This window comes from Arachis ipaensis, chromosome B08, assembly GCF_000816755.2.
Source record: "Arachis ipaensis cultivar K30076 chromosome B08, Araip1.1, whole genome shotgun sequence".
Lineage (NCBI taxonomy): Eukaryota > Viridiplantae > Streptophyta > Magnoliopsida > Fabales > Fabaceae > Arachis > Arachis ipaensis.
In genome coordinates this window covers 26,810,286-26,825,015 of record NC_029792.2, presented here as the reverse complement: position 1 = coordinate 26,825,015, position 14,730 = coordinate 26,810,286, and the positions used below count along the sequence as shown (strand labels likewise).

Below are 14,730 nucleotides of genomic sequence, written 5' to 3'. Positions count from 1 at the left end.
GCACTAAAATTTTTTTTAATTTCTGAAATTAAGTTTGGTGTTGCTATTTATTTTTATTTCAATTTTTCTGTTTATTTTTTCTTTTAAATTTTTGAAATTTTTTTTATTTATTTTCAGTTATTATTTTTGAAATTTGTATTTATTTATTTAGTATTTTTATTTTATTATTTTACACAGGTTACCTCATAGGGACTTCTCTGCACTCTGACGTAGAGAGTCCCATCTTTTCTTGTCTTCTGTTTGTTTATGCGTAGGAATAGAGACAAAGAACATCTATTAGACTTTGATCCTGAACCTGAAAGAACTTTCAGGCAGCGTTTGCAATAAGCAAGACTTTACAAGGCTGCAGAGTCCACTATGGATCCTAACAATAATGCTAATGCCAATGTGGCAAATCTGAATGGGGATGAGCAACAAAGGAGAGTGCTTGGCTCTTATTCTGCCCCTACTGCAGATCTTTATCGAAAAAGTATTGTGGTGCCTCTTATAGCTGCAAGCAACTTTGAGTTGAAGCCACAATTGGTCACTCTGGTGCAATAAAATTGCCAGTATTATGGACTTCCTCATGAAGACCCAAATAAATTCATATATGATTTTCTGCAGATTTGCGATACTGTGAAGACAAATGGAGTGAACCCATAGGTGTACAAACTGATGCTCTTCCCATTTGCTCTGAGGGATAAAGCAAAGCTATGGCTAGATTCCCAACCAAAGGAGAGTTTGAATACTTGGGAAAAGGTTGTTACAGAATTTCTCACTAAATTTTTCCCACCAAAGAAGCTGACTAAGCTTAGATTGGAGGTTCATACTTTCAGGCAGAAGGAGGGTGAAACTCTTTATGAAGCTTGGGAGAGATACAAGCTACTGACTAGGCAATGCCCTCCGAACATGTTCTCCAAATGGACCCAACTAGATATCTTTTATGAACGTTTGGGTGAGATGTCCAAGATGAGCCTAGACACTTCTGCAGGCAGTTCACTGCACAAGAAGAAGACACCAGAGGAGACTATTGAGTTGATTGAATTGGTTGCAAGCAACCAATATTTATACACATCTAACAGGAATCCTGTGATCTCTAAGACCCCTCAGAAGAGAGGTGTGTTGGAAGTAGAAGCTGTTAATGCTCTTCTTGCTCAGAACAAACTGATGTCTCAGCAAATAAATCTACTTACTCAACAGATGGGTGGCATGCAAGTCTCAGCTATCAACACAAAAAATTCACCACAAGAAATCTCCTATGACATGACAGGTAATTTTGTGCAAAATGATAATTATGATTATGCTCAACCTTCTTCTGAACAGGTGAATTACATGGGGAGTGGTCCTAAGAATCCCAACAATGATCCATATTCTAAGACATACAACCAGGGATGGAGAAATCACCCAAATTTTGGACGGAGGGACCAACCTCATAGACCTCAGAACTTCAACAATAGTTCTCAGGGTGATTTCCAGCAGAACAACGATTTGGAAACAATATTGACATGTTTTAGACAGGAAACCAGAGCATCCATCAAGAACCTGGAGATTCAAATGGGTCAATTAGCCACAAAAGTCACTGAAATTGATCAGAGGACTACTAATAGCCTTCCTGGTAACACAATTCCAAATCCAAGAGAGGAATGCAAGGTTATCACCTTGATAAGTGGACAAGTGGCAAGTACGGAAGCACAAGTTATGCAGGAAACCAGAGCCTCCATTAGAAACTTAGAGGTGCTAGTGGGCCAACTGAGCAAGCAAATACTTGAGAGGTTTGCAAGTACATTTCAAGAGGATACAATGGTGAACCCAGGAGAAGATTGCAAAGTTATTCAATTGAGAAGTGGTAAAGTATCTGGCTCTGAGACCAAGGCCAATGAAGAGCTAGTTGAAAAGGAAGCTCCAGAGGAGAAGAAGGAAAAAGTAGAGCACGCCCCTCCAAAGCGTGCAGACAACCCATTCCCAGACTCTCTTGACACTCATCCTACTTTGCCAAAGGCTCCTGAGTACAAGCCTAAAATGCCATATCCTCAGAGACTTCAAAAGGAGACCAAGGACAAACAGTTTTCAAAGTTCTTGGAAGTCTTCAGAAAGTTGCAAATCAATATTCCTTTTGCTGAGGTTTTGGAACAAATGCCTCTCTATGCCAAGTTCATAAAGGAGCTATTGTCAAAGAAGAAGCCTTTAAAGGGAAATGAGACAGTGGTCCTGACTAAAGAATGCAGTGCCATCATTCAGAATAACTTACCAAAGAATATGCCAGATCCAGGGAGCTTTCAAATTTCATGCACCATTGGGAGCACAACCTTTGAGAAAGCATTATGTGATCTGGGAGCAAGTATCAATTTAATACCCTTGTCTGTGATGAAGAAGCTGTAGATCCAAGAGGCACAACCCACAAAGATAGCGTTAAAGATGGCAGACAAATCTATGAAGCCTGCATACGGATTAGTGGAGAATATCTTGGTCAAAGTGGGTAAGTTCTTTCTCCCAGCAGATTTTGTAATTCTTGATACAGGGGAGGATGAGAATGCCTCTATAATTCTAGGAAGACCATTCCTAGCCACTGGAAGAGCTCTAATTGATGTAGAAGTGGGTAAATTAGTGCTTAGAGTGCATAATGAGCAACTGGTCTTTCATGTCTTCAAAGATATACATTCAACAGGTGAAGAAGAAAGGTGCATGCAGGCTGAGCTTATTGATCCAAACCTTCAAGAACCCCCTGATGATGCACAGCAGAGTCTGCAACTCAAACCTCCTTTGGTGACAATCAGTAAAATTCCTCCTGACATCAAACCTAAGTTTGGTGTTGGAAATGCATCACCCACCAAGGAGGAGGTTCCCAAAAAGAAAAAAAAATACCCAGGGGATGGAGAAACAAAAAGATCCCCACTGAAGGTTTCTCCCTAGGAATGAAGGTGGTGTTGACTAAGACTCCAGCATGGATTTATACAGTGAACAGGATCCTCTCTCTGGAGCATATTGAGCTAATTTATGGAGACATAGGAAAGAAGTTCAAAGTAAGGGGTGAAGAGCTGAGCTCCTATGATCCCCTCCTTAGAGGAGCTGACCGTCAAGCTAGTGACGTTAAAGAAGCGCTTGTCGGGAGGCAACCTGATGATTTTGTATCCTTAGTTATTTTTCGTAGTAGTAGTTTTCTTTCTTATTTGATTTTTACTGAATTTTTACTATTTTACTGATCATGCAGCTATTTTATCACAGGAACCGAACACCTCAGGCGAAAAAAAACAAAAAAAAAAGAGAGCATACGACGCGCAAGCGTCGTTGACACGTACGCGTCAGTCAAGTGTGCGTGAAAAATAAAATTTGACAGAAAGTTGCGCGGGAATGGCGCTAGAACCAAGCCTTTAGCACAAGCAAGCCCACGCGTACGCGTACCACACGTGTGCGCGTCGTTTGTGATTTTCGCCATCCACGCGTGCGCGTCACTGACGCGAACGCGTGACCTGCAAAATCGACGTAAAGGCGTATTTGGCCAGAGAGTTATGCTGGTGTGGGGCTGGAACTATGCTGGGCGCACAAGTCCCACCACGCGTACGCGTCCCTGACGCGTTCGCGTCGTTTTCCTATCCTGGCCGTCCACGCATACGCGTCACTTGAAATTCATGCGGTCCACGCGTACGCGTGCCTTACGCGTACGCGTCGCATGCAACGCCCAATTAAATCACCTCAACGCCTAATTTCAAATCATTCACCCCCAATCCTAATTCTCTCTTGTTCTTTTATCCTTTTATTCTTCCTTCATCTTACTATTTATTTTTATTTTCAGTTCTTCTTTGCTTGAGGACAAGCAAACCTTTAAGTTTGGTGTTGACGCTTCGCTTATGGGTTTTCTGTTTATTCTTATGGCACCAAAGGGAGGCAAATCATCTTCACAAAGGAGCACAACCTGAAGAATAAAACGACCGCTAAGATAACCCAGGTGGTTGAGTTCCTTTCATTTTATATTCCCTCCCGCTTTTATTATGTATGTTCCAGTTTTCTGCTATTTTGCTTTGTTTGTTGTATGATCCTTTATTAGTTAGAATCCTAGGTTTAGTTTAGTTTTCTCTTAATTGCTTTAATTCTGAAAATATATCTCATGTATTACTCACTGAGCTTGAATTCAAAAAAAAATACAGAAGTGATGTATTGCATGAGAACGTGGGTCTATATTTAAGAGTAGTCTTATTTACTTAAATATGGTGGTATTTTCTGTGATTCTGAATGTATGACATGAACAGTGCATATTTTTTATAGTAAAATTTATGAATGTTAAAATTGTTGGCTCTTGAAAGAATGATGAAAAAAAAGAGAAATGTTATTGATAATCTGAAAAATCATAAAATTGATTTTTGAAGCAAGAAAAAGCAGTGAAAAACACAAAGCTTGCGAAAAAAATGGCGAAAAAAAATAATACAAAGAGAGAAAAAGAAAAAGCAAGCAGAAAAAGCCAAGAACCCTTTAAAGGCAAAGGGTAAAAAGGATCCAAGGCTTTGAGCATTAATGGATAGGAGGACCCAAAGGAATAAAATCCTGGCCTAAGCGGCTAAATCAAGCTGTCCCTAACCATGTGCTTGTGGCGTGAAGGTGTCAAGTGAAAAGCTTGAGACTGAGCGGTTAAAGTCGTGATCCAAAGCAAAAAGAGTGTGCTTAAGAACTCTGGGCACCTCTAACTGGGGACTCTAGCAAAGCTGAGTCACAATCTGAAAAGGTTCACCCAGTTATGTGTCTGTGGCATTTATGTAGCCGGTGGTAATACTGGAAAACAAAATGCTTAGGGTCACGTCCAAGACTCATAAAGTAGCTGTGTTCAAGAATCAACATACTGAACTTATTTTCTACTCTGAACCATGAGCAACTAATCCTCCATTGTTAAGGTTAGGAGCTCTGTCTATTGTATGAATTGATAATATTATTTTCTATTTTAATTCATATTTTGCTTTATATTTCAATAATTATTTTCGTTCTTTATTTTATGAATATGGGTGGAACGGAAGTATGACCCATGTTCTATTTGAGTTCTTGTATAACTTGGAAAAGCTCTTTACTTGAACAATAACTTGAAAACATATTATCCTGAATTTCTAATTGTTTGTATTTAACGGGATACGTGACATATAATCCCTTTATTTTTGGACAATTAGGATTCTTGTGGCATATAAACTGGAATTCGATCATCACCCTCTAATTGGAATTAATTGACCAAGAAATTGGCAGTTGATGAATTTTAGAGGAGACTAGGAAGGTCTAAGGAATTAGGGTCTAGTCACAAATAGTTTGCCATAAATTAAATCTTGCATTATTAAAATAGTTAATAAGAAAAGTCAATCCAGAAAATAGATAACTCTGAAACCTTAACTGCCTCCTCAATATTTTATTCCCAACTTATTTATCTGCCTATCTTTAATATTTTAAATTTACTGTTTAATGCTTTTGAACTTCCAAACACTATTTTCTGTCTGTCCAACTAATCCTATCAAACGCTATTGTTGCTTAATCCATCAATCCTCGTGGGATCGACCCTTACTCACGTAAGGTATTACTTGGTACGACCCGGTGCACTTGCTGGTAAGTTAGTGGGTTACAAATACCGCACCAGCAAGCATTCAAAATTCTCACTCAAGCACCGAAACATCCTCCGAGATCCATCCAATTTGGCATCACACCAACCATTGTAACCAAACCTCAAAGATTCAACCTCAATGAACCTAGAATTATGTTTTCAACCACTACCTAACTCCCTCTTGCTCTTCAACCCACAAAGAGTCCTAAGTTGATTATCCGTTTCAAGCAAACCATATTCAAGCGGGATAAATGAAGCTTAAGGTTAAGAGATTTACCCATTTAAATGAAGGAATGGATGATGACTTAGGTGGGGAGGCTTCAAATGACTTTGGCAACGTGAGTTCTACTCCCCTTTGCTTCTCTTGTATGATCTCCACCTCTTGACAAGCTTTAGCAAGTGATATTGGTGAGAGTATTGAGGTGGTGTGGAATATTGATGTTAGAATTGTGGTGGTTCTAAGTATTGTTCATAAGGTTGTTCATAATGCACATAAAGTTTGTGGTATGGTGGGTATGAGTTAGGCTCATATGGAGGTGTTTGGTGGTAGAATGGGGCTTGAAAATTTTATGGTTGAGAGCTATGTCGAAGAGAAGGTTCATATGAATATGGTGGTTGAGGGCTATAGCATGAGTCATGATCATAATGGAATAGAGGAGGAGATTGCCATGAAGGTTATTCATATGAATGTGGCTCCTCCGTCAAGTGATAGCTCAACCCTTGGTACACACCATCATTAAGATTGCCATTTCCTAAAACATTATAACAACCAAACTCCAAGTCAAAGGGATGAGAATTCATAGAAAAGAGAGAAAATAAAAACAAAAGCTATCAAGAAACAAGAAAAAACACAATTCTAATTATTAACAAAAAACAGCAAACAACCAAAAAATAAGCTATTTACATATTAACATATTCACAATAGCCAATAATATAACACCATTGTATTTTCCAGGCAACGGCGCCAAAAAATTGATGAGAGGATTATTACGGGACTAGAATTTCACACTAGAAAAGAGCTTCTTCGTTGATAGCATAGTCCAGACCAGTAATCGATCCTCACATCAAAGCTTAAATAAAGGTTGTCACTTAAGTCAAACCAATATCAAAAACCGAGAGTATTAAAACCTCGGGTCGTCTCCCTAAGATTTGCAATCGAATGCTCAATTATTGGCTATGAGGGAAAAAGGGTTTGATGGCAAGAGACAAGTAATATAAATAGCAAGAAATTAAAGAAATAAACAATAACTAAATATCAAAAGTAATCAAACTCAAGGCAATCAATCAAAAGAAAGGAAAATTCAAATACTAAGGAACCTCTTGGCAAGGATTGAGAGTTAAGGTTACCCATCCTAACCATTGACCACAAACATAGACGATTATGAAGAGTTAATCCTACTTAGTCAACCACTCAACCCTAACATCAAGGATAAATCAAATAGGCATAATTGATCTCAATTCACAAATCCTAGTTAACTCACTAATTAACTTAGTGAAAGACTAGCGTTAGTGGAAACCAAAGCAAGTTACAACCATAATCTATCAACCAATATTGGACATCAATGACTCAAGGTCACCGAAGTCCTCAATCCCAAGCCAAGAGTGTGAAAAACTACACTAAAACTAACACAAGCATTTTATCAAACACTTGGTATGCATAAAAAGAAAAGCATATTAAATTGCAATAATAATAAAATCTAAAGCTACCAAATACAAGAAAATAATAATAATAACAACTCAATTAAACATCAATAAACATAAAAATATCAAATTGCATTAAATGAAATTGAAATTAACAAGGTTTCATAAGATCAAAAGTAACAAAATGAAGGAAATAACAAGTAAAACTAAGAGAGCAAAGATGTAATAACAAGACATTAGAAGGAAAACTAAATCAAGACAAGTATCAAAACATAAATCTAAGAGAAATTTAACTACTCTACCCTAAATTCTAGAGAGAAGAGAGAGCTAAACAAAACTTAATTGCTCTCCTTTGTTCCTTTTTGAATTTGGCTTGAAATAGCTTCAGAAATGAGTTGGATTGGGCTTTAGAAGCCCATAAATCGCTGCCCCCGTTTTGCATTTAATGAAGTCACGTGTCAGGACTTGTGCGTATGCACACTGGCGGAATCTCGTCTCATACGTACGCATACATGACCCTGAAAAGCTCCAAACTCTATTTCTTCACAAATTCTCTACTTGTGCGTATGCACGCTGGCTGAATCTCGTCTCGTGTGTATGCATACATGACCGTGCATACGCACACATCGCTGTGCGTATGCACAACCCTGAAAAGCTCCAAACTCTATTTCTTCACAAATTCTTCACTTTTGCATGCTTTTTCCTCACTTCTTCAATCCGTATTTGCCTTGTAAGCTTGAAATCACTTAACAAACACATCAAGGCATCGAATGGTATTAAAGCGAATAAAATAGCAATTATAAGGCCTAAAAAGCATGTTTTTACTCTCAAGCACAATTTAGGAAGAAATCATAAAACTATGCTCTTTCAATGAATAAATGCGAGGAAGGTCAATAAAATCCTCTTAATTAAAGCAAATAAATACCATGAAATGTGGATTCATCAGGCATCCTCCGGTAGGCAAATACTCCAAATGGACAAGTGAACATCGTCGTCTCCTAGTCCAGAGGATCTACCTCAATCTGATTATATCCAGAATAGCCATCCAAGAAATAGTAGAAAGTGTGTCTAGCTAACCTCTCAAGCATCTAATCGATAAAAGGCAAGGGAAAGTAGTCTTTCCTCGTGGTCGTATTGAGCCTCCTATAGTCAATGCACATGCGCCACCCGGTGACAGTTCTTATAGGGATTAGCTCATTCTTTTCATGTGTAACCACCGTCACCCCTCCCTTTTTGGGAACCACTTACACCGGGCTAACCCAAGAGCTATCAGAGATATGATAGATGATTTCGGCTTCCCATAGCTTCATGACCTCTTTTTGAACCACTTTTTTCATAGTTGGATTAAGTCGCCTTTGTGGTTGTACAACGGGTTTAGCATCATCCTCAAGAAGAATTTTGTACATGCACATAGTCGGGCATATCCCTTTTAAGTCACCAATGGTCCAACCAAGGGCCGTTTTATGCTCCTTCAGAACAAGTAACAATGCATCTTCTTCACCCTTGCTTAGAGAGGAGTTTATGATCACCGGATAAGAATCTTTTTCCCCTAAGAAAGCATACTTGAGAGAGTGGGGTAGAGGCTTTAGTTCAAGCTTCGGTGGTCCTCTCTCCTATTTGTGCACATTTGGCACCTCCTTGGAAGGTATAGGGTTATCAGTCTCATCCGAGTTTCCTTCCAAAAATGGCTCTAAAACAACTTCAAGCTCTTGTGCTTCCAAAAAATCTTGAACCAATGGTTCAATTAAATCAATCTTCATACATCCCTCAGGGTCACTGGGATGTTGCAAGGCCTCAACGTTAATCACAATTTCCTCTTCATTAACCCTTAATGTCAATTCACCTTTTTGAACATCAATCAAGACCCTTCTGGTAGCAAGTAATAGCCTTCCTAAGATAATGGAGGCATTGGCATCCTCTTCCATGTCCAATATGATGAAATCTACAGGAAAAATAAAAGTTTTGACTTTCATAAGCAAATTCTCAACTACTCCAAGAGGGAATTTAATAGAACGATATGCAAGTTGAAGAGAGATTCTGGTGGGTTTTACCTTATCAATATGGAGCCTTTTCATTAGTGAAAGTGGCATGAGGTTGATACTTGCTCCAAGATCGCACAATGTCCTCTGAATAGTGAAGTCTCAAATGGTTCAAGGAATTAGAAAACTCCCCGGATCTTTCATCTTCTCTGAGAGGTTCCTCTGAATAATGGCACTACACTCCTTGTTAAGCACCACTGTCTCAGTTTCCTTCCAATCCCTCTTCTTGGTCAGAAGCTCTTTAATGAATATAGCATAGAGAGGCATTTGCTCCAGACCTCTAAAAATTTAGAAAACTATTGATCTTTTGTTACCTTTTGGAGCCTTTGGGGATATGAAAGCTTTTGCTTGTATTCATGCACCGAAGCCTTTGCCTTTGGTGGCTCGGCCTCGACTTGAATAAAGTGAGGGGAGGCTTGCTCAGGGGTAGTTTCCCTGGAGAATTTGGCGTCACTTAGGGTCTGTTTAGCACCCTCTTCATGTCTTTTGGTTTCTGGACCTACCACCTTGCCACTCCTCAGGCTAATAGCCTTGTATTCCTCACTTGGGGTGTGATTAGGCTTTTCTACACTTTTCTTGTTTAACTTGTCTACTTGAACTTCCAAGTTTCTAATTGAGGCTTTAGTTTCCTATATGAAGCTATTAGCGTTCTTAGAGAGTTTTTCCAAGGCTATTTCCAGTTCTAAAGTTCTCTAAAGATCTGGATATGAATTCTATGCTAGATATGGTTGATATTGATGGCCAAAATTATTCCGAGAGTAGTTATCGTTGTTAAACCCAGATTGCCTTTGATTTTGACTCTAATTTCTCCAACTAAAATTTGGGTGATGTCTCCATCCCGGGTTGTATGTTGTCGAAAAAGGATCATTATTGGCCAGTCTTAAAGAATTACCCATGTAATTTACTTGCTCAGGAGGGGTTTTCTCATAACCAAAGCTTCTGAATTGAGACATTCCGCCACTGATATCAAAAGAAAGATCTGGGGTAGTAATAGAAGAGACTTGCATACCTCCCAAGTGTTGAGTGATGGTGGCTATCTGTTGAGACATGGCTTTGTTTTGAGCCAAAATAGCATCTAAGGCATCTAGCTCCATGACACTTTTCTTCACAGTCCTCTCTGAAGAGTATAAGTACTGATCATTGGTCACCATCTCAATCAAATCAACGGCCTCATCAGTGGTCTTCATATGCAAAGAACCTCCAACAGAATTATCCAGAGGGAGCCTGGAAGCCAAAGTGATACCATCATAGAAAATTTGTAATTGTACCCAATCCGCAAACATATCCGAAGGGCACTTCCTGATCATGGCCTTGTATCTCTCCCAAGCTTCATAGAGAGACTCTCCTTCAAGCTGCCTAAATGTCTGGATGTCAGTCCTCAGCTTAGCCAACCTCTGGGACGGAAAGAATTTGGTAAAAAACTTACTAACCAACCAAGTCCGCCCAGGTTGCTATACTCTCCTTAAGTTGTGTTTCGAGCCACTGACTAGCTTGGTCCCTAACAGCAAAAGGGAATAACATCAACTTGTATACCTTAGCAGGAACTCCATTGGTCTTGACTGTGTCACATATCTTAAAAAAACTAGATATGAAAAGATTAGGGTCCTCCTGCAGGCTTCTACTAAACTGACAATTTTGTTGCACTAGAGATATGCGTTGAGGCTTCAACTCAAAAGTTTTTGCATGCACAACTGGTGGTACAATACTTCCCACACAACTCCCGGCATTGGGGTTAGTATAAGACCGAAAAGTTCTTCTAGCAGGCGGGATGTTGTTGGGATTATTGACCACGAGATTATCATTATTCTCAGCCATGCTGAGGTCAGCGTCCTCCTCAAATTTGTCCCCAAAGATTTCTTGAACTTCCAGAGTTCTAACTTGCTTCCTTTGCTTCCGAGGAGTCCTTTCAATCTCAGGATTGTATAGAAGAGTCTCTTTGTCCTTGTTCTTCTGCATAAACAATTCGAACAAGGAAAAAGTGGGATTCTCAACGTCACAGTGAAGAGAATCCCAGTGAGGTACACCAAAGTGGAAGAAAAAGAACCAAAATAAATTAAACGAAAATTAAAAGAAATGAGAATTGAAGGGATAAAAAAAATAAAAGTGAAACAAAATTAGATAGAAATAAAATAAAATAAAATAAAATAGCAACTAGACAAAAATTGAAATAACTAAAAAAAATCTAATCTAGACAACTAATCAACTGGTAGTTGTTAGTCACAATTATTCTCCAGCAACGGCGCTAAAAATTTGGTGCGAATTTTTGAATATCACAATTTACCGGCAAGTGCACCGGATCGTACCAAGTAATAACTCACAATGAGTGAGTATTGATCCCACAAGGAATAACGGACTAAGCAAGTAATGGTTGATTAGCTAATCTAGTTAGACAAGTTGAAATAAAGGGGTGATGTTCGAATGGCATAAAAAGCAATGAAATAAGGAAACTAACAACAGACAGTTGAAAAAACGGTATGAGAATGGAGTTAAGGTTTTGGAGATATTTAAATGTCTGGATTAATAACAATTGTTAACTACCTTGATCATACAATGATTATGGTCATATCAAATCCCAATTGATTAAATTCCTATTCTTAGGCAATCCAATCTCCTCAATTCCTTTATCACTCAATTGTATTAGAGGTTTAAGTTCAAATTCCAGTTTACATGCCATACAACCCTAAGAATCCCAAATTATGTCACGTACCACACTAAGTCTAGATAATTATAAATTGTCAGGAGTTGATTTCGAGCTGTAATTCTAATGATATAACTTTTCCAAGACTCAAATAGAATTCAAGTAGAATTTTAGCGTTATTTCCCAATAATCACTAATTTCTAAGATGAAGAATGAAACTAATCCTTAAACAATAATCAAGGTATAAATCAAGAGTAGAAAAGTAATTAATTATTCATCCATTTAACAAAACAGAGCTTCTAGCTGTAACTATGGAGGTTTAGTTACTCATGGTGTAGAAAATCCTAGCAGAGAAAATTATGAACGTCTAGAATAAAAAATTAGGAGAAGAGAAGTCCCTGCGTGGGCTCATCTAAATCCTATTTATAGTCCTAATTAAAATAGATTTAAAACTTAAATAAAACCCTAAAGGATCTTTTCTAATAGTCTTGTGATTTACAAAATTAAATCATCCAAAGGCCTTGTTGATTAGTTATAAATGTGGTCCCCATCTCCTTGGTACGTGCTCGGGGCATTTGGCGCCACCCAGGTTACGAGCTTTACTCGTGCAGAATAGGCTTGGGCGCTAAACGCGGGAAGTTGGGTGTTTAGCGCTAGGTCTCCTGAGTCCAACAATAAGTTATGTAGCCCTGGGCACTAAACGCCGAGTCGTGGCATTTAACGCCAACCTTCCCGAGACGAATGGTCCAATTGGGCTCTTCTAGTCATGCGTATGCGCAAAGCATATGTACGCACGATCTCCCTTTTGCTCCGATGATGTATACACATGGGTGATGCATATGCATGGTCTTCATTTGCTTCTTTATGCCCTATTTCACCAATTCTTCACCGGAAAACCACCTGAAATCAGTCAAATGCTACACAATTCAAAGTAGTGTCCATTGGGGGCTAATCTACTAAAATCCATTAACAAATCAACAGAAAAACTATATAAATCACATAGAAAAAATACCAATGAAACTCACACATCATTTCTCAGTCCAATTTTGGCCATCTCTATTGCATCCATGTCTGTCCGAAGCATCCACAGTCCTTCTTCTGTTTCTTCTTTTGGACACTTGTACCACATCATAGCAATGTTCTCTACTAGATAGCCTTGTTGGACTACTATCTCAGCAATCTCAAACCTACTCTACCTATCTTCATCACAATAATCCACTAAGGAAGTCTCACCACCCATGTAGTGCAAAGGTTCACCATCAAACCCAAACCTCCCACCATGGTGTATCTTGATACTAAAATAACTCATTCTCTCAACATCCTGTCGGATAAGCATAAAATACTCAATAAAACTCTCACATTCATGAACAACTACAAAAACGCATAAACTCACACACTACGGAAAAATAAAAAAATCCCAAATGATAAAAACTCCAAAACAAAAAAAGAAACAAATATTCAACTTTAAAAAATGCAATCATACACACTACAGCATCACATAGCATCATGCATTAACATGAGAACCAAATGGGTAGTGAAAATTTTATTGATGAATATCTAAAAAGTCGTTCTTCAAGCGTTGAAGGGTTTCAAACTGACTGCACATGTGGATTCCGAGGACTAGCAACTCTCAATGTCACTTTTTAACCTTCGAATCGTGAACGATAAACGAGGATCGATAGCCATTTTGGTTCTTTTTTTTATTTCGTGCTTGACAAGAAGAAGAAGAAGAATTGTCAGTATGGGTGTATGTGTCCTAGACTCAACGCGGGAATACTTACGCGTTTAGTTAACCACAAACCCTTTAAATGGCCACGTAGGATACTCCGTTAAATATTTCACCCTCACTTCATGGCGAGACTACATTGAGTCCGATTCAAACTTTTTTGGATGTAAATAGGACACTTTAAACCCTAGGGACCAAAATAGGATTAAGCCCAAACGTAGGGGACCAATTTATTACTTTACCCAATTGAGCTATTAAGCATTAAAATGAGTTGTGCGGAGTTAGTATTTTCTTTGTAACGCATTCTTTGGAATTCGAGAGACACTTAATCATCAAACTGGTTCCTTGGAATTTCTTCTACTCTTGAATTCATTCGGTTCTTAGTATTGAATTTATAGAAGTATTCCAGAACAAACCCCAAACTCGGTATGGCTTTCTTTCAAAATTGATTTTTCAAGTTTCAGATCTCAACTCAAGCGTCTCATCCTTTAATGTGGAGCTTTTTATTTTGCTTACTTTTCTTATAAAGTCCGAACTCTAACTATAACTTCTATTAATCTTACCACCTCAATTTATAAGTTTGGGAGTTAGATATTTTAATCAAAGTTTGTATATTGTGATTTTAGAATCAAGAGTCGACGTTTTTATTCCTTAAATGTTGAAATGAATTTTTGATTTTTTTATTTAGTTTCATGGACTTTCTGTGGTGGCTGAGTACCTCTAACTCGTAGTTTGTAGGCTCGAGCATCCAAGTTTTTGAGATTCCGATGAAAATATATCAAAATAAATTTAAGCTATCAAAATTAATAATAATTAAATTACTTATTATGCATGAAATAGTAACTCAATCATGAAAATGTTGAGTTTAAAATAAAAAAATATTTATTTTAAAATAACTATTTGAATAATTTTTTTAGTTCATGGACTTTGGCTGAGTACCTCTAACTCGTAGTTTGTAGGCTCGAGCATCCAAGTTTTTGAGATTCCGATGAAAATATATCAAAATAAAAAATAAATTTCAAAATTAATAATAATTAAATTACTTATTATGCATGAAATAGTAACTCAATCATGAAAATGTTGAGTTTAAAATAAAAAAATATTTATTTTAAAATAACTATTTGAATAATTTTTTTATTTA

General features: G+C 37.8%; 1 long non-coding RNA gene across 1 annotated transcript in view; it reads left to right on the top strand.

The window, feature by feature from the left end:
- The window catches only part of LOC110265441, a 21,942-nt gene continuing 9,852 nt past the window's right edge, over positions 2,641-14,730 (top strand). The window contains exons 1-2 of the long non-coding RNA XR_002351587.1: positions 2,641-2,657; positions 11,047-11,052. This is a non-coding gene — a long non-coding RNA (uncharacterized LOC110265441). The remainder of the gene's footprint in view (positions 2,658-11,046; positions 11,053-14,730) is intronic.